The sequence below is a fragment of the Aulonocara sp. 'chitande type north' Nkhata Bay genome, linkage group LG8, assembly GCF_057382095.1.
Source record: "Aulonocara sp. 'chitande type north' Nkhata Bay isolate Kocher_YH1m ecotype deep benthic linkage group LG8, A_spYH_male_GT1.1, whole genome shotgun sequence".
In the NCBI taxonomy this organism is placed as follows: Eukaryota; Metazoa; Chordata; class Actinopteri; order Cichliformes; family Cichlidae; genus Aulonocara; species Aulonocara sp. 'chitande type north' Nkhata Bay.
The window spans coordinates 11161280-11183111 of NC_141351.1; the positions used below are offsets into that span (position 1 = coordinate 11161280).

General features: G+C 37.2%; 1 pseudogene across 1 annotated transcript; it reads right to left on the reverse strand.

The window, feature by feature from the left end:
- Positions 1-1342: 1342 nt before the first annotated feature.
- On the reverse strand, positions 1343-20903 carry LOC147323252 (integrin alpha-M-like; annotated as a pseudogene). Its single transcript, XR_015130850.1, has 30 exons — positions 20761-20903; positions 15149-15251; positions 14866-14969; positions 14349-14419; positions 13786-13900; positions 12179-12306; positions 11906-12051; positions 11451-11601; positions 10159-10309; positions 9862-9935; positions 9603-9723; positions 9325-9464; positions 9052-9198; positions 8747-8959; positions 8519-8652; positions 7032-7174; positions 6772-6923; positions 6525-6650; positions 5124-5197; positions 3371-3512; positions 3193-3291; positions 3020-3099; positions 2849-2935; positions 2693-2762; positions 2503-2598; positions 2313-2393; positions 2079-2189; positions 1817-1930; positions 1627-1737; positions 1343-1441 (listed from the first exon to the last, which is right to left on the reverse strand). The product of XR_015130850.1 is annotated as an integrin alpha-M-like (transcript).
- Between the last annotated feature and the right edge of the window lie 929 nt (positions 20904-21832).

Consider the following 21832-nt stretch of genomic DNA (forward strand, 5'->3'; position numbering starts at 1 on the left):
GTATGAAATTCTTTGCTAGGTTACAAGCATTAAGAAATACTAATATTAATTAGAGGGGTTGTTGACTCCTTCTTGATGTGTGCAAAAAAAGCCGTTTTCTTTTAGGGTTTCTGTGTTTTTCTGTCTATTGAGCTTTTTCTGCTACGAGAAAACCTGTTGTAAAAGTAGCTCAAAAGAAAAAAAACTCTTTGCTTTGGTCTGAGGAGTGGCTGCACAAAACCAAAATACCTCATCAGGGTGTTTTAATTGTTTAAGTAGGACCGAGTTCTGAATATGTGCGCAGTGCTTTTTTTCCACTAAGGGTTTTTTTTACACGTACAAGGAGTTGCGGCCTTTATGAAATTCTTTGCTAGGTTACAAGCAATAGAAAGTCCTTCTTTTCATTACCAGCACTGGTGTAGCTTGCCTCCACCAGGCGCTATATAAATGCAATCCATTACAGGTCAGATAATCTTAAAGTTTTTTATTTTATTGCGTCTGTAATAAGAAAGTAAAAATACATCTAAAGCCGCTATTGTAAAAAGAAATAGCTCTCAGTCTTTACCAAGAAAATGGTTATCAAGATCTTTGTCATATTATTGATGCAATTAGTGAAACATTTAAATAGAATTCAAACTATGAGTTCAACTCTTTTCTGTTAAAAACTAACTGCTGCGATCATTCTGTCTCCCTATAGAACATGATCTCCACTGACTCATCAGAAATCTGCTGTGTTACCCCCCCTGAACTTTCCATGCCCCTGGAATGACCCTCCTCTGATCAGAATTATCCCTCAACCATCCTCCCTCCACCGACCCCTCCCTCTCTGGACAAAACATCAATTTTTTTCCCCGCTGGATCCGATTAGTCACACATCTGGAATCGATTAGACACTTCCGGAGTACTTCCGGTAAGGTCAAAAGGTCGAGGTCAATCAAACTCGCATTCTTGAGTGACACAAGCCATAGTGTTATTTTTTTGATATTCATAGATTTTATCAGGCTCATCTAACTTATATTTATAGTGATATTTACTAAGCCTCTGAATTACTTTTTAGAGTGTATGGAACTTGGCCTTCAATTTGAAGATGGTACTGGGGCTCACTCAAAATAGTTTAGTTATGTGGAAAACTTTGAGGTTGCACTAAAGCACCAAAGCTCTATCCAGATCACTCAAATGTGGCCTGCTTGGAGCAGACACCAGCAGACCGTTCCAGCTATAAAAATGCTTTCCCCCACTATAAGATTTTTTACCAAGAAGAACTGTTACAACAAAGGGATAATCAACCAAACACAAATTTCCTTACTTGTTTAATGTTTGTTTTATCTTTACAGTTAATGTACAACAACAAATATGAGCTTTGTTATTCTGTTTGGGATTCATTTCCATCAGTTCCCAGTTCCAGATCGGTCTCTGCATTTTCATTCATCATCTATGGATATTTCCTCTTGAAAAACCCAGCCTAGGAGTGCAAGGGGAAAAAATGAAAGTGCAGAGATCATTCATTAGACTTACATTCAAAATTAAAGCAAATAACTACATGAGTAAATATAAACTCTTGAACTTTGTTTAAAAAATTAGACATACTCTCTAAAAACCTTTCACAGCTGTGTGATGAGTTGAGAAAGTGTAAGAAGAGTCTTTCACCTTATACAGGCCAGCAGTGAGTAAAGCCAGAAAAGCCAACCCTCCCAGGGATCCTCCTATAATCTCTTTGGTGAAATTTGTCTGAGGATACACTTCTACCTCGACTATAATCTGAGAGATAAGGTAACAGAATGTGAATGATATTCAAGCTCTTGTGTAACTCAAACGAGAGAAAGTAATGCTAAATCACCTTGCGAACAGGAGGATTGTTGTTAGACACTGTTGAAAAGTAGATGTACTGGCTTTGGTCATAATCCACAGTGGCTGTACTGGTCAAGAGGAATTTGGCAGATTGAAGTCCAATCTTAGAAAAAATGAAATGAGTTAAGCCTAAATTAGGTATTATTTGATTTAACTGTAAAATGGTTATATCTGAAGATTTAATGAAGGTACTCATACATACTCAGGAAAAGTATTAATGAAACAATTTTAAAAAACTATTCTTTAATTACCTGCTCTATCCATCCTGAACTGAGATTGCCAGAGATTTCGTATGTCCTACTCTGCAGTCTTCCCATGAAGGTGTTGCACTTGAACACTCTGCACATGGCTACAGAGCAGTCCTGTGGGTGATTTAAAGAAGACTGAATGAAACAAATCTTGTATTCAGTACAATGTTGTGTTTTGAATCAGTACCATGGTTCAGTTTTAACAGGTAGGTAGCAAAAGTACAGACGGATACTTACCACCACTTTATCCTTTTGTATCTGTGGAACAAAATCTTTGACACTTGGTTCTTCATCATTTTCTGTCTGACAGTCTACAATCTGAAATACATTTAAAATAGCGTCAGGGTGATTGGTCCTGTTTTTACCTCATTCACCCATCACACAGCTAAATCTGACCCATTTTTAGATCTTCTGACACATATATTACCTGTAGGCTGCTCAATACCCAAATCTCTTTTTCACCAAGCTTCACTGGAACCTTGATCACCACAGTGAAATTAAACGCTCTGATATCATTTGTAACCTAAAACATGGGGAGTAAAGAAAAAGCAGTCAAACACTATTATGGTTAAGTCTAATTCACACAATCATATTTATTATATTTTATTACATTTTACCTTGATTAATTGTTGGACTGGTATCTGCAAATTATCCATCCCAAAAGTGAAATTGCTGTAACTGAAGGAGCTAAACAGATACATGTTAAACATTAAATACATACTGTGTAAAACAAAATGTGTAATTCATCTTATAATGAACAGAACAACACATACTTTTCAAATGTCATGAAAATGCTGTATTTCACATCAATCCATTTATTTTTGTAGATTTCACTCGTTGTAGCGTTCTCCTGATTTCCACTGAAAGACAGAAGTGAAATGATTTGTACTGTGTCTGTGGGGTTATTGCTTAAATGAGAAGCACCTGTGCTAAATGAACAGTACCTGGTGGCATTAGCAGTGATAAAGATCTTCCTCTCTAGTTGAGTGTTTGTTTCGATACCATATGAGACAATGAAGAAAGCCTTGATTGAATTGAAGAAGAGAGATCAGAGTGATTGCTCATTTTGTTAAACTGTGTAGAAGTTAACAGACAAAATCATACCACAATAACAAACCTTAGTTTTGCTCTTGAAAATTGGCTTGTCAATAGTACAGTCTGTCCTTCCTCGGGATAAACCATCTTCACTGTCCAAAGAGTTGCACTCAATTCTTCCCTTTATTAGAAAATAAAATGACTGCCGGATGCACTGGGTGAGCAGCAAATCAATGATGAACTTGATCCTGACACATTACCTGCTGAATGGTGAACTTCCTGTAAGAGAGTCCAGCTGGGTACGTGAAAATAGCTCGACTGTTGTAGGAGTTTTCTCCTCTGTTCTCCACTGTGACTGTGACATTCAAAAGCTCATCGATGCCCACTTTAACCTCTGAGGATCTAACAGGAATAAAGGAAGAAGAAAACAAGACTGCACTGTGATGCTGAACTTGTAGGAGGCTAAATATAGTATAGCTTTGTGTTGAATTCTAACATATTAATAGTGGCTGTGTGGAAGCTCGCTATATCATTTTAATTTGCTGTCATTTCCTGGTGATCATAAAACACAAAAAATAACTGATGATGCATTATGAAAAAAGCTGTTACCATCCATTGATTTTCAGACACTTATCCAGGTTTGGATCATGGAGGCCTCTGTCTAGAAATGCCCTGGGTTCTTTCTCTCAGCCAGCTCCTTTAGCTCATCCAGTGGGAAATCAAAGCATTCCCAGGCCAATAAGAGATCTTGAGTAATCTAGTAATCAGAATGGATGTCTCTAGGTGTCCTAGTCAGATGCTGACCCACCTCAACTGTTTCCTGGTGATGGGTGGGAAATAGGTTTTTTTGCTACAACAGACCAGTACAGCATCCAGCATAGTTGGAGCATACCCTTCAGCATTAGTTGGTTAGTCCCCAGGAGAGGCATCTTCAACTACCTCATACAGGGACTTCATGGAAGCTGGGTACACTGACAATCAAGACATGTTTTCAAACCCAATGGTGTAGGAAAGCAACCCTCTAGCTGGGAAAACAAAACCACGGTCATACAAGTATACCCAGCCTTGCTCGTTGCCTTTCACTGATTTCATGTTTCTTAATTACTGTCAATAAACCAACATCTCAATGATTTGAGCTATGTTTCTGTCTGTCATGGTTTGTGGGAGCATTGTGCTGGATGTTTCTGGATGGCTCTTCGGTTACGCCCTCTGGCAGGGCCACCAGCGTCGCACCTGAATTTCATCAACAGGCAGTCATAAGAGGACTACTTCAGGCAGCATGGTCTGCTGCTCCGTTCAGCCATTCTCAGTGGTCCTACCTGCCTGCCCTCCACACTGGATAACAGTCTTTGTAACTTCATCCCTCTAGATTCTCTCACAAACGTTTACCCTTCAAGCTCCGCGGTCTGGCTCGGACAGTAAACACGCAGCATCATTATCCTGCTTTGCTCTCTCTCCTCTGCTTCCCCACAGTTAAGTAATTGTTTCCTCTTCTGTTTCAGTTTTCCCACGGTCTCAATAATGCATTTTCTCCACACTCACCTCCATTTTTGCTCCTGTTTCCTCAGGCCTGAGTTTAACTTTCACTTTCAGAGTTTGCTATTGTTTTCTCACAAAAGAAATAAAATGTATATAGTTCAGTGCTAAATTTGTGCTGAGTCTGCTTCTGGGTCCAGTATTCATGACCCTGTCTAAGGTTTAGAGAACCTCAATGCCTTCTTGGGGATTGGTATAATTTTGAAATAAATATTCTCTGCCATTGTTGGGTTTGTTTCTTTAATTTTAATATGTGGTGGTGATCTCTCAATCACATACTACCACCAGTGTGTGTGTGTGTGTTGTCATTGTTTGTCTCTTTTATTAGAATAAAATGATGGAGACTAAATACCAAACTGTCCCAAAATATCTATGTGCTTCAAACTTCATGATAAGTTTAAGTGTACATGTTATGAAACCTAACAAGTGACTAAAAACACAAGCAAAGCTAAACAAAGTTTTGTAATTCTGCCTCACCTGGTGAAGTTGAAATCCACTTTCAGGTTATCAACACATTTGTTGTCAGTTCCACAGTTGATCTCAAACCCTAACTGTGGAGGAGAGTGTGATGTCAAAAACATTTATATTACACATTATCCATCCATCCATCCATCTTCATCCGCTTTATCCGGGGCCGGGTCGCGGGGGCAGCAGCCTAAGCAAAGAGGCCCAGACCTCCCTCTCCCCAGCCACCTCCTCCAGCTTATCCGGGGGAATACCAAGGCGTTCCCAGGCCAGCCGAGAGATATAATCTCTCCAGCGTGTCCTGGGTCTGCCCCGGGGCCTCCTCCTCTATTACACATTATTCACAGAATAAATGTAAACGTTTTACAGATGAATCCAGCAAACAATTTGTGTGTTCTACCCAATGCCGGGTGTAAGATAAAGTAAAAAGTAGCCTTCTATTTTTCAGTAATGCAGTAATGTAATGTGTTACGGTACTGAATTAAGTAATTACACTTCAGTTACAATTATATTGTTACTAGTGTTGCAAAGTTTCCTTTAGTTATCTGCTGGTTGGTTGGATAAAAATGGAAAAAATATCTAATAAAATAGTGTTTTCTTGTGTGCACTTGGGCTAAAATTAGCCCATTCCAGGTTGTGTGCAGGAGGAGGGAAATAGTTGAGTGATCTACAGTAGAAATATGGACATTACTTTTATTTTTTATTGCACAAGAGGAGAAGACTGCAATGGTAAAACGCAAACTGCATCCAGGACAGAAACAGCAGCTGTTTGCACAGCTAACACTAATTGGATAATTGGAAGCATCTTTGCAGACAGCATGCTAGCAAAAAAACTAGCCAACAGAGGAACGTTAAAGCTGAGCATATGCAGACCCCAGCCCAGCTGCCAGAGCCCAGTCAGGTAAGAAAGGCAGTGATTAGCAGTCGAGCTTGAAGCCTCCATTTCTATTCATTAATGTTTCTGAAGGAGAATCACTGTTACAACCATTTCAAAATCTCTTGTGTTTATATGTAAACACTAAAGGAAAGATCATATGTGTTTTCTCATTGGGATAGGGATTGCATTGGCATGTCAGACTGTAGCCTAAGATTTATATTATTAACTTATAATTATGAGACAATGCATTTTGGGTCATTTCATGGAGTAACAAGAAAATAATGTAATGATCAGTGTAATAAACTCCTTTAGTAATTTTGTAGCATATTGGATTACTAACGATTAATTTCTAATACACAAAGTTTTTAGAGTAATGACCCCAAATATGTAGCTGTGCCTGCTGTTGGTACTGGGAATAAAGTTCCTAATAATATTCTAGTACTAATTTCAACTAGAAATCTCTCCAGAATGTATGGCCTCAGCGCAAGACTGCCCTCAGATATCTGATTAATAAAGTACCTATAAAGGTTACTTACAGGATGAATGGTTGCTGTTTGAGCCTGCTGGGCAAGGCTTGGTCTGAGATTTGTGTTTGAGGGCAAACCATCAAATATGAATTTGAGCTCATTGGAAAGTGAATTGAGAGCATCTTCTGGGCAGGCCTGCAAGAAGAGATGAGTGCTGAGTTTAGATTCAGTGTTGGATGACTCTTAAAAACAAAATGGAAATTAAAATATATTGTTACACCAAGGTGAACTTTCTGATGTTGTTATTTGGTTTTACCTCAACAAGGAACTTCACAGTTGAGCATTTTTTTCTTATTAAGTCCACAGTAAGTGATCCTGACTGCTCTCGTTTCCCACCAACATATGCCCGGTTGCTTGGAGGTTTGCGAGTGGCATCCAGTGTTAAAGTGTAATTAATCCTTGCTTGAGCTGGAATAAATCAGTGTTTGATTTCAATGCTGCAATTTACATACATTTAGAAAACATTAAATTGCTGGGCAGTGGCTTTGTAGTTCAGAAAAACCAAGAATGATGAACCTGTGTTGACTGTAGACACTCTGCTCATGGTAAAGCAAATTTCAGCTGTGTTCTGCAATGGTTTTGAGCAGTCTACATTCTGAGTAGGGATTTGGTTTGGGCTGAATGACACCTCAGCTTCAACCATTACTATGGGTCTTGATCTAGAAAGTAGGAAAACACATGTGAACAAGATTTGACTTTTTGTTCTGACCTGAATTAGTAACAAGACTTCACTCTAATCTTTCCTCTGCCCTAACATTTCATATGAACAACTACAGCTCAAACATTTTGAGACATTTAACACCTAATAGTCCTGAAACCTTTTAAATGATAGATGATGATTTATGGAATAATGAATTATAAATCAGGAATGCTTTTTAATGGAATATCTATGTAGGTGTACATCAACATAGACCTATTTCCCATCACCATCACTCTTGTGTGCCAGTGGTGTAACTTCACAGTATTAATGGGTGGAGTAAATGATACCTATTTGATAATGTCAGCAGTGCTGAAACACATGGTATTGTATGAAAACATTTTTTATATTGCATGCATTTCCATTTCTGTATGAACAAAGTTACCGTTTCACACATTTACTGCTTTTTTTAAATCAGCAGAGCATTTTTCATCATGTGGTAAAATAATTTGAAAAAAATGTCTAATCCCTTTGACTCCATAAACTTTTTGCCATGATCCTGTGTTTATGTATTTGGACATTTTGATTCTATCTTATTTAACATTCTACAGTTCAGTTTACGTTCCTGGTTTTGGCTCTTTTAGTGTTGTTTCTGCTTTGTGTAATATTTGTATTTTGTGGTCTTTGTTTTGTCGTCTAGCCTTTAGGTACCTCTTACCATGTTTGTTTATCTCTTGTCCCTGTGTTTTATGTTCCCTCCTGTTACCCTGGTCTGTTGTGTCCCCTTGTCAGGTTACTCCCAATCCTAATGTCAAGTTCATGCATCTTAGTTTGTTTCTCAGTGTTGTTACTTCCTCTTTTATTTTGACAGTCTCTTGTCCTGTATACTTCTCATGTGCTGGTAGTGTGTAAGTAGTTTCAGCTGTTCTTCCACCTGTTGCGCATCCTCTCATAATCGCACGTATTTAAGTCCTCAGTCTCCCTTCGATCTTTGTCATGTCATCTCCGTCTGCTGTGTCTGCTCTTTCCTTTTCTTTTGTTCCATGTTCACTCCTAGTCGTTAATTCCAAGTTTCTTAGTCCTAGCTTCCAGTTTATCTTTTGTTTGTTTCTAATGCTTCTAGACAACAGTTTTACCCTCAATCTGTATTTCTTGAAAAATCATAAATCCCTTATAATGAATGACTCAATCATTTATGATGAATTTATTGATATGTAACCTATATGCAGTTCTTATTATGGTGACCTTTCAAATTTACCTAAGATTTGACAGGTAGTGCATTTGTTAAGATTGCAAATTAACAACAATGGTGGAATTACCACAGATAACTATAATGCATGACTGGACTATCTGGACTGTGACTTACCTCAGTAAAACAACTCTACCCTTTGAACCCACCGCTAAGTCAGGCAGTTCATCACCACTCTGGTCAAAAGACGACTGACTGATTGACAGGCCAAAGAACTTCAGTCCTGACTGGACCTCAGAACCAGTTATTCTCTGTGTACATGAAAACATTTTAATTAATTAAGCTGCAGATTGTATATTGATAAATACGTTTAGTCATCTTTTTGAATTCCTCGATGTTGTGTACCTGTGAGTAAGTAGGACTGATTCTTCCTCCTCCTTCACTGTGGAATATGTAGATGCTGCCTTCACTATTATTCTCCAAAGGTGCTCCAACTGCCAAATCCCTGAATCCATCTGAGTTTAGATCAGGCAGCACAGCAAGAGAAGAGCCGAACCTTCCTTTGACAGCTGCACGTCCTCTTAGTATTAACGGATCATCAAAATTACACTCCACAAACTAAAAGCAGGAGAGTGAATATTATATGATCATTAGGGAAGTTGACAAATAAACTAATTCATTTAATTGAAGTGGATAAAACTTTGATTTACCAAACCAGTTAGTCTGCAAACATAAACTCTTCCCTCTCTATCAGGCTCCATGTACATTGGGGCTGATATGAAGATCAGATCAGTGATATCATCGTCATTTATGTCCATGGTACACACCTCTGCCCCGAAATATTCACCAGTCTGATACTGTGTAAGAAACACATTATTGATGAAAATAGTCGCATAAAGCCAAATGACAACAATTTGTATTTAAGAAAGTATTTACTACCAGTTAATAATCCCAGTCAGTTTTGTCTTGCTGTAAGTACATACCTGTGATGCCAATGGCTCAATCTTTTGGTTTTCAAAGCTTTCTCTGTTAACAGCGACCACAGCTCCTCTGTGTTTATATCTTGGAGCACCAACAATTGTCAGGGAACCACTTTGGGTTTTAGCAGTTGCCATGGAGTAACCTAGAATTTAGGTAGGCAAAAAGAGAAGATAGATATAAAATTTGATATATGTATTTGTGTGAAAGAATTACAGCAGAGCTGTGTATATACATGATCACATGTGTATGAGTTAGATTGTTAAAGCTGTAATATTCTTACCAAGATAACTGTCAGGCTCCAAAGACACATCCTCATATGTTTTCAGCTTCTCCCCTCCAGTTGTGTATTGCACGTAGCCTCCCTTCCACTGGTTTGCACCAACAATAGACATCTGAATTCCCTACAGTGCAGACAGGAAATACATTTTATATACAATTTATTTTACCTTTAAAATCTGGACTCTTGTTTTTATAAAAAGTGTTTGAATCTCTCTTTCTATGACTAGACTGTCTGGTGAGTTTCAGGTAGTTTTAATTACCTCGGGCACAATAACTGCACTGAATCCCTCTTGAGACATTTCCATTTTCAGAGAGACTCCACCGGTTTGAGATCCTATAAAAATATAAAATATAAAAAGGTTTATTGATAGACACAACACAACGCATTACACTAGTAATTTAGTGTAATGATATCTGTTTATTATAAAGGTGCCTCAATAGTTATTTTTCATTTCACTAATGCTTCGACCTTTAGCCTCAAGCAATGATACAATAATGCAATGTAACATTTACAGAAATTTTATCAAAGCTTGCTAAATGTTAAATATATAATTTACCTTCAATGGAAAAAATTTTGTCCTGCAAACTCTGCTGGATTATTTCAAGTGCGTTGAAGTTCTGCACTTGAAACACGTGATTGTCTGAGGGAGACGATGCAATGGTGCGTAGTTCTTTTTTTGCTTCAGTCAGAATAAATGCATTCCCCACCTAGGGTTGTTTAAAACATGTGTTTACATTTAATGCAAAATTATTTATCTGATTTTATTAAAACTTTAATGCAGTTTAATACAAAGATTAATACAGTCTGTTTAATACAGACATTAATACAATATCCATTATTAATTTAGCTTTTTTATTTATTGAAATTTGAGCATGGTACTGTAATTAGATACCACTCCTGCATATTCAATGATCAGCTGTAAATGCTGGGAGTGTAAATGCAGCTCCTCGTCCAGTTCAATTCAGTTTAATTTTATTTATACAGCGCCAAATCATAACAGCCATCGCCTCAAGGCGCTTTATATTGTAAGGAAGACCCTACAATAATACATACAGAGAAAAAACCAACACACATATGACCCCTGATGAGCAAGCACTTTGGGAAGGAAAAACTCCCTTTTAACAGGAAGAAACCTCCAGCAGAGCCAGGTTAAAGAGGGACGGCTATCTGCCATGCAGATGCAGAGAGGTCTATTAACACATAGTGAGTGAGAAAGGTGACTGAAAAAGAAATAATCAATGCATCATGGGAATCCCCAGCAGCCTACATCTATTGCAGCATAACTAAGGGAGGATTCGGGGTCACCTGATTCAGCCCTAACTTTATGCTTTAGCAAAAAGGAAAGTTTTAAGCCTAATCTTGAAAGTAGAGATAGTGTCTGTCTCTCGAATCCAAACTGGAAGCTGATTCCACAGAAGAGGGGCCTGAAAACTGAAGGCTCTCCCTCCTATTCTACTTTTAAATAATATAGGAACAACAAGTAGGCCTGCAGTGCAAGAGCAAAGTTCTCCAATGGGGTGATATGGTACTATAAGGTCATTAAGATAAGATGGAGCCTGATTATTTAAGACCTTGTTTGTGAGGAGCAGGATTTTGAGTTTAATCCTGGCTATTGTTAACATTAACTATTATTAATGTTAATTTCTCCAATAGAGGAGAAATTAACATTAACAATAGTGTGAAAACAGTGTGATGGTATGGCCCGGGTTTCCATGGTTTCTGTGCAGGTGGCTCATTACTTTGCTCCATATACTGTAGGAACATGTGACTGTAGTCTAATAAATAACCAAAACACATTATTAGTATAAATTTCAACATTATGCAGGTTTAAATAATGGAGGTACTTACCCCAATCACAAATCGAACAATGTTTTGATTCCCTGCTAGCTGTGTTGCATTTTCCAGGTCATACCGGTCATTAGATTGTCCATCAGTAATTACTATCAAGACTTTCTTCACATCTGGTCTGGAACCTCTTTGTGGTGTGAAAACATTGTTTCTGTCAAATTAAAAATAAACAAATCTAATTTCAACATAAAACATGTTTTTACAGTGCACATTTTGATCATAGAGTAAATTGCATGAATGATTATTATTTTGCATGCATCCATTTGTTTTGTATAATCGCTCATGGACATTTTAGTATTTTGAAAATCTAGTTAATGCAAATTCTTCTTTTAAAACTCTTGCATCAGTCAATACAGTTTTTAGTGTGGTCAGTCTCAAAAAGAAAATCATCTGCACAGGAAGTCTGTCCAGATGATTTAACTGTAGAGCTTCAGTAATATCATTGCAACCCTTACACAACATGTCTGATGGCCTTAGCTGTGTAAGTTGATCCCTCCAACTGTGTGATTCCATCGATTTCAGTCTTTAGTGATCCAGATGAGGAAAATTTCTTGAAATAAAAATGAACCCGAGGTAAGGAGGAAAACTGGGAAACAGAAAACTGAAGAAAGGGAGAAACAATATAAAAAAAATATAAAATAGCCTTTTTTTATGGAGATAAATGAAAAGCAGGTGAAACTATTTGTGTCTGTAATACGATATAACTGAAAGGTAGTACAGTGTCTTACCTGTGCATCAACTGACAGAAATGCCTGGATTAGATCTTCCACAAACTTCATCATTGTTTGAAAATCAGGGACAGATACGCTGCCTGAACCATCCAACAGAAAAGCAATGTCTACTTGTGTCGGGCACACTATCAAAGAGATGAATTGAAATTGATTATTTTAGGTGAATTTTAACATTTTAGCAAATCTACTATGAATACCCACATATTTAGACAATTAGTCATTTAAAAGAAGAAAGAAAAGAAGAAATTAAGATTAAGAGATTAAATTAGTTTAAACAAGTCTTAAAACTGCTTACAGAAGCCTAAATTTGTTATTAAACTAATTTAGTTATTTGTAGCCTTGATTTTTGCATTCAGTTCTAATTACTTTAATTTTCTTCCTGTATTACAGTCATAAAAACAATGGTTTGTGTAGGGAAGAGGAAAATGGTGGAGATTTGGACAATACTTTTATTTTTATTTTTTTTATTTTTTTTATTTTTTTGACCATGAAGGGACACGAGCATGATGGTAACATGGAAACCCCATCCAGGACATAAACAGCTGCATTAAACTGCTAACACAACATCAGATGTTTGCAAACATCTGTACAGACAGCATGCTAACACAACGCTTTGAATCAACCCAGAATGATGTTAAAGCTGAGTGTATAGAGCATGTGTTCAAACTTACAACACTAAAAGAAAGACCCTCTGTACTGTATGTTCTTGTTACGGTTGGAATTTGTGTTACTGTGAGCGACAATAGCCTCATGTTTACGTTGTTCTTATGTAACAGGAATACACCATAATGTAACACACAGCAACACAAATTATTTTCTCCAGGAAAACCATAATACATTACTTATTTACATACAGAGCTTTAAAGAAGTCGTAAGTAGCTTTAGAGGGAAGTAAACTTCTCGGTCTCCTTTTATTTTTTTCCCCCAAAGATCTTGTGTGTATGTACTAGTCTTCTTGCATTTTGTCATGCATTGCATAACCCAAACAACCAGGCTTAGTTTCATTTTTGTAATGAATTTGAAATCAAAGGGTGTTTTTGTATTTGTTTTTCAAATAACACTTTCATTTTACATGCAGATATGGTTATTTCATTTTGAATAATTGAAGAGACCATCTCAAAAAAATTCTGATCATTAGAATTAAATACATTTTTATGCTGTAGATTTAATCTTGGCTAGCTCAAATTTTACCATCATTTGTTTCAGTGTTGATGGATTCAGGTCAAATTAGTCTAGAAAAGCTCTTTGGATAAAACTATAATACAATGAATCCAAACAGACAATCTGAAATAAGGCTTAGACGGGAAAACTGTAAACAAACAAAAAAATAATCAACAAATCATACAACTTATACTTATATTCATCTATGAGTAATCACATCTCACACAAACATAATTTTCTATTTACTGTTTCTGATTAACCCTTAATTGCTGGAATATATAAGAGAAGTCTTGAGACAGTTTCAGTTGATTTGAGATTATACAAGCACAAATATAAATGATTGTAAGACTATGTTCAAGTAAAAATGCAAGAGATTTTTATTAAGGAGGCACCGGGACTCTAATTATTAAGGGCACATTTTCACAAACTCCATTTATTGTTACCGTCTGGAGAAGAAGGTACAGGTGGTCCAAATGTATTAGATCGATCCATGTGAAAACACACACCGTTGTACATGGTGATACTTTTGCAGTCCCTTGGAATTGTTGGACCACACACCTGAGAGGAGACAAAGTCAAGTTCCCATAAAGTCCCATAAACATCGGTTCAATCCTTATAAAATCAACCAAAACTGAAAAAAAAAAATCTCGCACGATCCAGCAGAATATGTAGATTTTAAAAAATAACTTCAGTCTATTTAAAGCCATTCAAATGTGTCCCATAATGCTATTAAAAAAAATCCATGTTAGAGGCCACCAAAGTATCTGGGGTGTGTAAAGACTTTTAGCGCATACATGTTTTTCAATAACAATTTTGCATTGACTTCTACTTCATTGAATATGCTGAAGTTATTGTAAACCCTGATTCTGTGAAGGACAGGTGGGAGGCACACTGGTTTTTATGGGATGACCTTCATGCAACAATAACAAGACATTTAAGGATAGAGGAAGTTGATCCTCAGTGCTTTTAACAAAGTTCTCATAGTGTCTGCAGTTCAGTAACTCACCACAGTGTTTTGGTTCGTGGGATCACTTTTCATTGTCAGACCAAGAGACATGTTGACTGCAAAATCTGGTGCTGTATTGAAAGCATTCAATATTTTTTTTAAAAATACTAATAAAAGGCAATTGAAAGGAAAAAAACAAGACTTAAATCGATGACTGCAAAGAACCATGACTGAAACACTTCCCCATTTGATATGACAAGTGTTAGACATCGAAACTTCTCTCCACTGTGAACCAGGATGTATAACAGGCAGCTTTAATATCAATGCAAATAGGATTCAGTTTCACTATTGCTTCATTTTAAAGTTTTAAATAATTACAAAAGAAACATTGTAACAATAACATTATTAATAACATTGACTTCTTTGCTTATTTTACTTCATCAAGTTTCAGTGTTACTTACTAAGATATTTACTTATTGTGATTTGAGTTAAACAAGTTTCTGTGCTAGCGTCTGTGGGGAATTTCTTTGATGTCAACATGGTTTCTGTCAGAGTTTCATCACATTTGGTTACCTACCATCAATTTGGATATTTTGGCAGTTTGGGGAAGATGTGGTGCAGCTATATACTTTTCCTCTTCCATTTTGTGAATACTGTTCAAGGGGAGCACTGACGAGCAAACTGAGGAAATAAATTCAGACAATGATGAAGTCTAGAGTGCAAACTGTGGTTAAATAAACCCCATATGTTTCCTGTTAAGAAGTATTATATCCTTGTTTGTTTATTACTGTGGGCCTTAACAGAAATGATTGTTAAACCTGCAGTTATAGATCGACATAACAATGTATGATGTGACTTACTTTGATTGTCTTTGAACCACCTGGTACCCAAAACCAGCAGCAGAGTTATTCAGGGCCTTCCATGCCACGGGATCAATAGTGAAACAAAGTGCAGCATTTAACACTGAGAATAAAGAAGAAGGAAGAACATCTGTAGTTTTATTTAAAGCCACTGTAAAGGATGATAACCTGGTTATATTATCTCTAATTCTAATCACATATGAGGAACTCCATACAGTGTATGTGTTAGTTTGATTCCACCTCTTGAATCCAGTCACAGCTTTCCACAGTTAACACTAGAGAGCATCAAAGTCAGATACTAGATTTGAACATACTGGCAGGTAATCATTCACTTGAAAAACATACTTAAGATTTTACTATGGAATTAGTTTTGTGTCTTTGATTCTTATATCTTACTCCATCTGTCAAAAGCAAAATACTGACACTTAAAACTTTCAAGAAAAGATGCTGTTGCTATGCTACAGTATGAAAAACTATTAATATACTGTACACATTTGCTTATTTTGCAGTACTAAAAATTGAATTGTGTAGAAAATTTTACTGGTGTGCATATTCCTCTTTCCTCTTAAACTGTCTGTCAGATTCATCAATACATGCCACACCCATTCTATGATCCATGCTATGATTACTGTCCAGTAAAAATCGTGTATTGTTGCGATCCTACAGCTGTCCGGTTGTTTATTTTTGCCACACAAATAAAGCCTTCCTTTTATGGACATGCTAAGAGTAGTCAAAACGTCACATAGTGCTAACACTTTTTTGTTTCCTGCTTCATGTCACAGCATTCAACAATGACAGTGTCATGATTTCAAAGTTTTGCGAAACCTATTTTGAAATACATTTCGTAACAGTGGTACGCCCTCAAGTTCTGCTTTTCCTTATTGTCACATGTTTTGATATTTTCAACATCAGTTAAAGAAAAAATGTACTTCTCCACTTGTTTGCTTTTTTTCATATGTGCATTTATATATTTCAGGTGTATTTTTATCTGAATATATACTAGTGTTCAATTAAAAAATAAAATAAAATAAAACAAGCATTAAAAAATAAAAATAAAGAATTTAAAAAATAACCACCTGTAGCAAAGGTGAGTGCAGGGTCATAAATACGTTGGATGGATGAAGTATGACGTCACAGTGGTGTAAAATGTCCTGTTTTTTGTAGCCCTGCACAAGGTAGTAAGGCAGATATGATAAATTTATTATCTCTGTATCTTAAATCCAGTTTTACCATTTTCTAATGGCTTATAATCAAGCATTTAGTTTGTTTCAGTAAAACTATTTATGAAAGACTTTTTCAATCAGTGAATTTCAACAACAACAAAATTATGCTATTTACAGCTAGAAGCTAACTGAGCTAATCACACATTTAATTTGTGTTAGCAGAGGCTAAAATGTAAATACAGTAATGACCATCACTAAAGTATTTCTGGATATTATTTCACTAAATGATTTATAGTCCATGTTAGTTTTGGATACTACAGTTTTTCTTATTAAGAATGTTGCTGTGTTGTATGTATTTCCTTTCTAACCTTCCTTTCATATCAAACATCCTTGAAAGAGTAGTTGTCAAACAGCTAACAGATCATCTGCAGAGGAATGGCTTATTTGAAGAGTTTCAGTCAGGTTTCAGAGCTCATCACAGCACAGAAACAGCTTTAGTGAAGGTTACAGATGATCTTCTTATAGCCTCTGACAGTGGACTCATCTCTCAAAACTAGTTCATGCATTTATTACTTCTAGGCTGGACTACTGTAATTCATTATTATCAGGAAGTCCCTAAAAAGCCTTCAGTTAATCCAAAATGCTGCAGCAAGAGTCCTGACAGGGACTAGAAAGAGAGAGCATATTTCTCCTGTTTTGGCTTCCCTTCATTGGCTTCCTGTTAAATCCAAAATTGGATTCAAAATCCTGCTCCTCACATACAAGGTCTTAAATAATCAGGCCCCATCTTATCTTAATGACCTTGTAGTACCATATCACCCTATTAGAGCACTTCGCTCTCGCTCTGCAGGCCTACTTGTTGTTCCTAGAGTATTTAAAAATAGAATGGGAGGGAGAGCCTTCAGTTTTCAGGCCCCTCTTCTGTGGAACCAGCTTCCAGTTTGGATTCAGGAGACAGACACTATCTCTACTTTTAAGATTAGGCTTAAAAGTTTCCTCTTTGTTAAAGCATATTAGGGCTGGACCAGGTGACCCTGTATCCTCCCTTAGTTATGCTGCGATAGACGTAGGCTGCTGGGGATTCCCATGATGCACTCAGTTTTTCCTTTCCAGTCACCTTTCTCACTCACTATGTGTTAATAGACCTCTCTGCATCTGCACGGCACATAGCCGTCCCATATTTGCACACATTTATTATTACTAGAGATGGACCGATCCGATATTACGTATCGGTATCGGTCCGATACTGACCTAAATTACTGGATCGGATATCGGAGAGAAATACAAAATGTAATCCGATCCGAAGTATCACAAAATCACCTCACAAAACGCGCTACTTGGCGTAACCCAGCTCGGCGCATTGGAGCGGTATGTGTCACGTGATAGAGCAGCTGAAGTCTGCCAGACCTGTCCATTTCATCTTGGCGAAAACTATCCCAGAGAAGTAAAGCAAGTGTGTAAGTTCATCCCTGAATGTTTTCCTAGTATTTCCACGTTAAGCTTAACAACTGATATATTGAGCCACAGCTGGACTGGCCATCTGAGTTCCATATTGAGCTGAAAAGGAAGCGATTTGTCCCGTACATCAGCTAGAATTAAAAAATAGACACAAAGCTGGAGTTATTCTGTCTTTGCTGCGCAGTTGCATCTACTTCTCTCATTCACTCCCCCGCCCTCTCCTGTTATTATTTTATTATTTCAAACGTGAAACTGATTAATGATCAGCTGATCGGCTTTTCTGCCGAAAGTCCCGTCTTTCTTGTTTGTTTATCGCTCACTTTGCCCCAGAAAGAGGAAACCAGCGGCTAAACAACAGCAGCACGTTTAAGTGTGATCAGCTGTTCTTAAGAGTTTATTTAATAATACTTTCTAGTATCAGCTGGTGTTTGCTGGAGCCACAGCTGTAAAAGCTGCTGGTCATTATGTCGGTTTGGTTATCTGGTGAGAGGGAAACATGAAGATGAAACCAGGAGATGTCCTTACTGAATCATCGGTGCTGAACAGGTGATGTAGAAACAGGTTCACCTTTTAGGTGATATAAATGAGTTAAAGGGAAGTTAAGAACTGTTTCTGAGAGACAAATAACACCAGGATCCTTTTCTACATAGCTGATGGCTGGTAACTGTGCAGGGGCGGGTCTAGCAAAGTTTTGTCAGGGGCCAGGTTGGTCATTAACAGGGAGAGGGGGGCACAAAGAAATATTTTTGTTTGTGTTTTGTCATTTAAAAACTTTGAATAAATAATTGTCTGAATCTTACAACAAAAGTGGTCATCTGATTAAATGTATAGAAATCCATTACTGTATATAGTAACTAATAAGTCTAATACAGGGAGTGCAGAATTATTAGGCAAATGAGTATTTTGTCCACATCATCCTCTTCATGCATGTTGTCTTACTCCAAACTGTATAGGCTCAAAAGCCTACTACCAGTTAAGCATATTAGGTGATGTGCATCTCTGTAATGAGAAGGGGTGTGGTCTAATGACATCAACACCCTATATCAGGTGTGCATAATTACTAGGCAACTTCCTTTCCTTTGGCAAAATGGGTCAAAAGAAGGACTTGACAGGCTCAGAAAAGTCAAAAATAGTGAGATATCTTGCAGAGGGATGCAGCAGTCTCAAAATTGCAAAGCTTCTGAAGCATGATCATCGAACAATCAAGCGTTTCATTCAAAATAGTCAACAGGGTCGCAAGAATCGTGTGGAAAAACCAAGGCGCAAAATAACTGCCCATGAACTGAGAAAAGTCAAGCGTGCAGCTGCCAAGATGCCACTTGCCACCAGTTTGGCCATATTTCAGAGCTGCAACATCACTGGAGTGCCCAAAAGCACAAGGTGTGCAATACTCAGAGACATGGCCAAGGTAAGAAAGGCTGAAAGACGACCACCACTGAACAAGACACACAAGCTGAAACGTCAAGACTGGGCCAAGAAATATCTCAAGACTGATTTTTCTAAGGTTTTATGGACTGATGAAATGAGAGTGAGTCTTGATGGGCCAGATGGATGGGCCCGTGGCTGGATTGGTAAAGGGCAGAGAGCTCCAGTCCAACTCAGACGCCAGCAAGGTGGAGGTGGAGTACTGGTTTGGGCTGGTATCATCAAAGATGAGCTTGTGGGGCCTTTTTGGGTTGAGGATGGAGTCAAGCTCAACTCCCAGTCCTACTGCCAGTTTCTGGAAGACACCTTCTTCAAGCAGTGGTACAGGAAGAAGTCTGCATCCTTCAAGAAAAACATGATTTTCATGCAGGACAATGCTCCATCACACGCATCCAAGTACTCCACAGCGTGGCTGGCAAGAAAGGGTATAAAAGAAGAAAAACTAATGACATGGCCTCCTTGTTCACCTGATCTGAACCCCATTGAGAAACTGTGGTCCATCAAATGTGAGATTTACAAGGAGGGAAAACAGTACACCTCTCTGAACAGTGTCTGGGAGGCTGTGGTTGCTGCTGCATGCAATGTTGATGGTGAACAGATCAAAACACTGACAGATCCATGGATGGCAGGCTTTTGAGTGTCCTTGCAAAGAAAGGTGGCTATATTGGTCGCTGATTTGTTTTTGTTTTGTTTTTGAATGTCAGAAATGTATATTTGTGAATGTGGAGATGTTATATTGGTGTCACTGGTAAAAATAAATAATTGAAATGGGTATATATTTGTTTTTTGTTAAGTTGCCTAATAATTATGCACAGTAATAGTCACCTGCACACACAGATATCCCCCTAAAATAGCTAAAACTAAAAACAAACTAAAAACTACTTCCAAAAACATTCAGCTTTGATATTAATGAGTTTTTTGGGTTCATTGAGAACATGGTTGTTGTTCAATAATAAAATTATTCCTCAGAAATACAACTTGCCTAATCATTCTGCACTCCCTGTATACACTCTAGTAAGGTGCAGTCTGCAATTCTGTTGAAGAAAGATCTTGAATCTATTTAATTATTGTAGAAAAATAATTGATTTCTGTGCATTTGTTTTACACTTGCATTAAATTAAAGTTTACATCAATTAAGAGCGGGGGGTGGTTCCCTAATATTTTTGTTGGCAACCCTATTAGTTAGGTGGGTAAGTAGTTAGGTGGGTAAGTACTCTTTAAAATACCAGAATAGGGAGGATGGTGTAGGTTTAAAGTTATTAGATTGATCAGTGTTGCTGAACTTCAAAATGTTTTGGGTGGAGTGTATTTTTTGCATACAGGTATAACAGAATAGCTTCAGTCTCTTGTTTTTTAAAACTTGAGTGTGAACTTATACAAAATGCAGCAAGATATTTATAAAAAACAGTTTTATTGATTACAAAATACGCTATATTGGATTCACATCGGTATTGGCAGATATCCAAATTTATGATATTGGAATCGGTATCGGACATTAAAAAGTGGTATCGTGCCATCTCTAATTATTACAGAGTGAAAAATCCGAAGGCACAAAATTTGTCTTACCTGATGAGAACAGTGTAGCATGAATTATCCAGTCCATTGTGTTAGTCCCATGAAAAATAATTCAAGCATTTGTTTGGTTTTTTGGGGGGGGGTTTATGAGTTGAGTGTTCTGCTGAAAGTATCACAACAGTTGTTGAAACCAAAATGCAGAAATCATAGGGTGTGATAACAAAGGTAAGGCAACCATTTAAAGCAATTCTTTGGCAGGAGGAGTCACAATGATGACAGCACTGTCAGTAGTAAGATAAGATAAGATAAGATAGATAAGATAAGAAGAACTTTATTTATCCCGAGGGAAATTCTTTTGTCATACACATGTTCAATGCAGCAAGAGAGACAGAGGAACAGAGTAATAAGATATACAATATGCACAATAGAATACAAGTATACAATAATATATAGTAGAATAGTGCAAAATATAATACTTTGCACTATTCTACTATATAGTAGACATTTATATATAATATAAATGTCTACTATATATAATGTAGTAGACAAAGGTGGCAAAAGTACCAACGTTCCTAGCCTAAATAGAAGTACAGATACTAGTGTTAAAAATAGTCCAGACTTAAATAAAAGTGGAAAAAGTACTGGCTCTGAAGTGCACTCAAAGTAAAAAAGTAAAAGTAGCTCCTTGAAGAACATTTCTACCACCTCTTTTTATTGAAATATTGCTAACCGAACCTTCTACTGCATTAATGTGATAGAACATAAATTTTATTTAAGTCTAAACTTTAATTCTAATAAAGGAATTATATTTCACAATAATTTCAGTTGAGAGGGTCAGTAGATTTTCTCAGTGTCCCAGCTGTGATCAGGCTGTGACCTGAATTCAACAAGACGTCAGCAGATGTTTTACGAGTTGTCCTGGTTGATTTTCGTCCTCTACACTAACACCGTTTATGCTGTCTTTATATTCTACACTATCGGCCCGAGTCTTGCTTTAATCATGTGTTGTGCATCTTGTAGCATGGGGTAACGAGAAGCGATTAACACCTCACGACCAGCTCCCGATCATCAACCGTATGGTCGCAAGAAAATCAAGCCTGTTTGAAGTCCTGTTGCCCCTCAT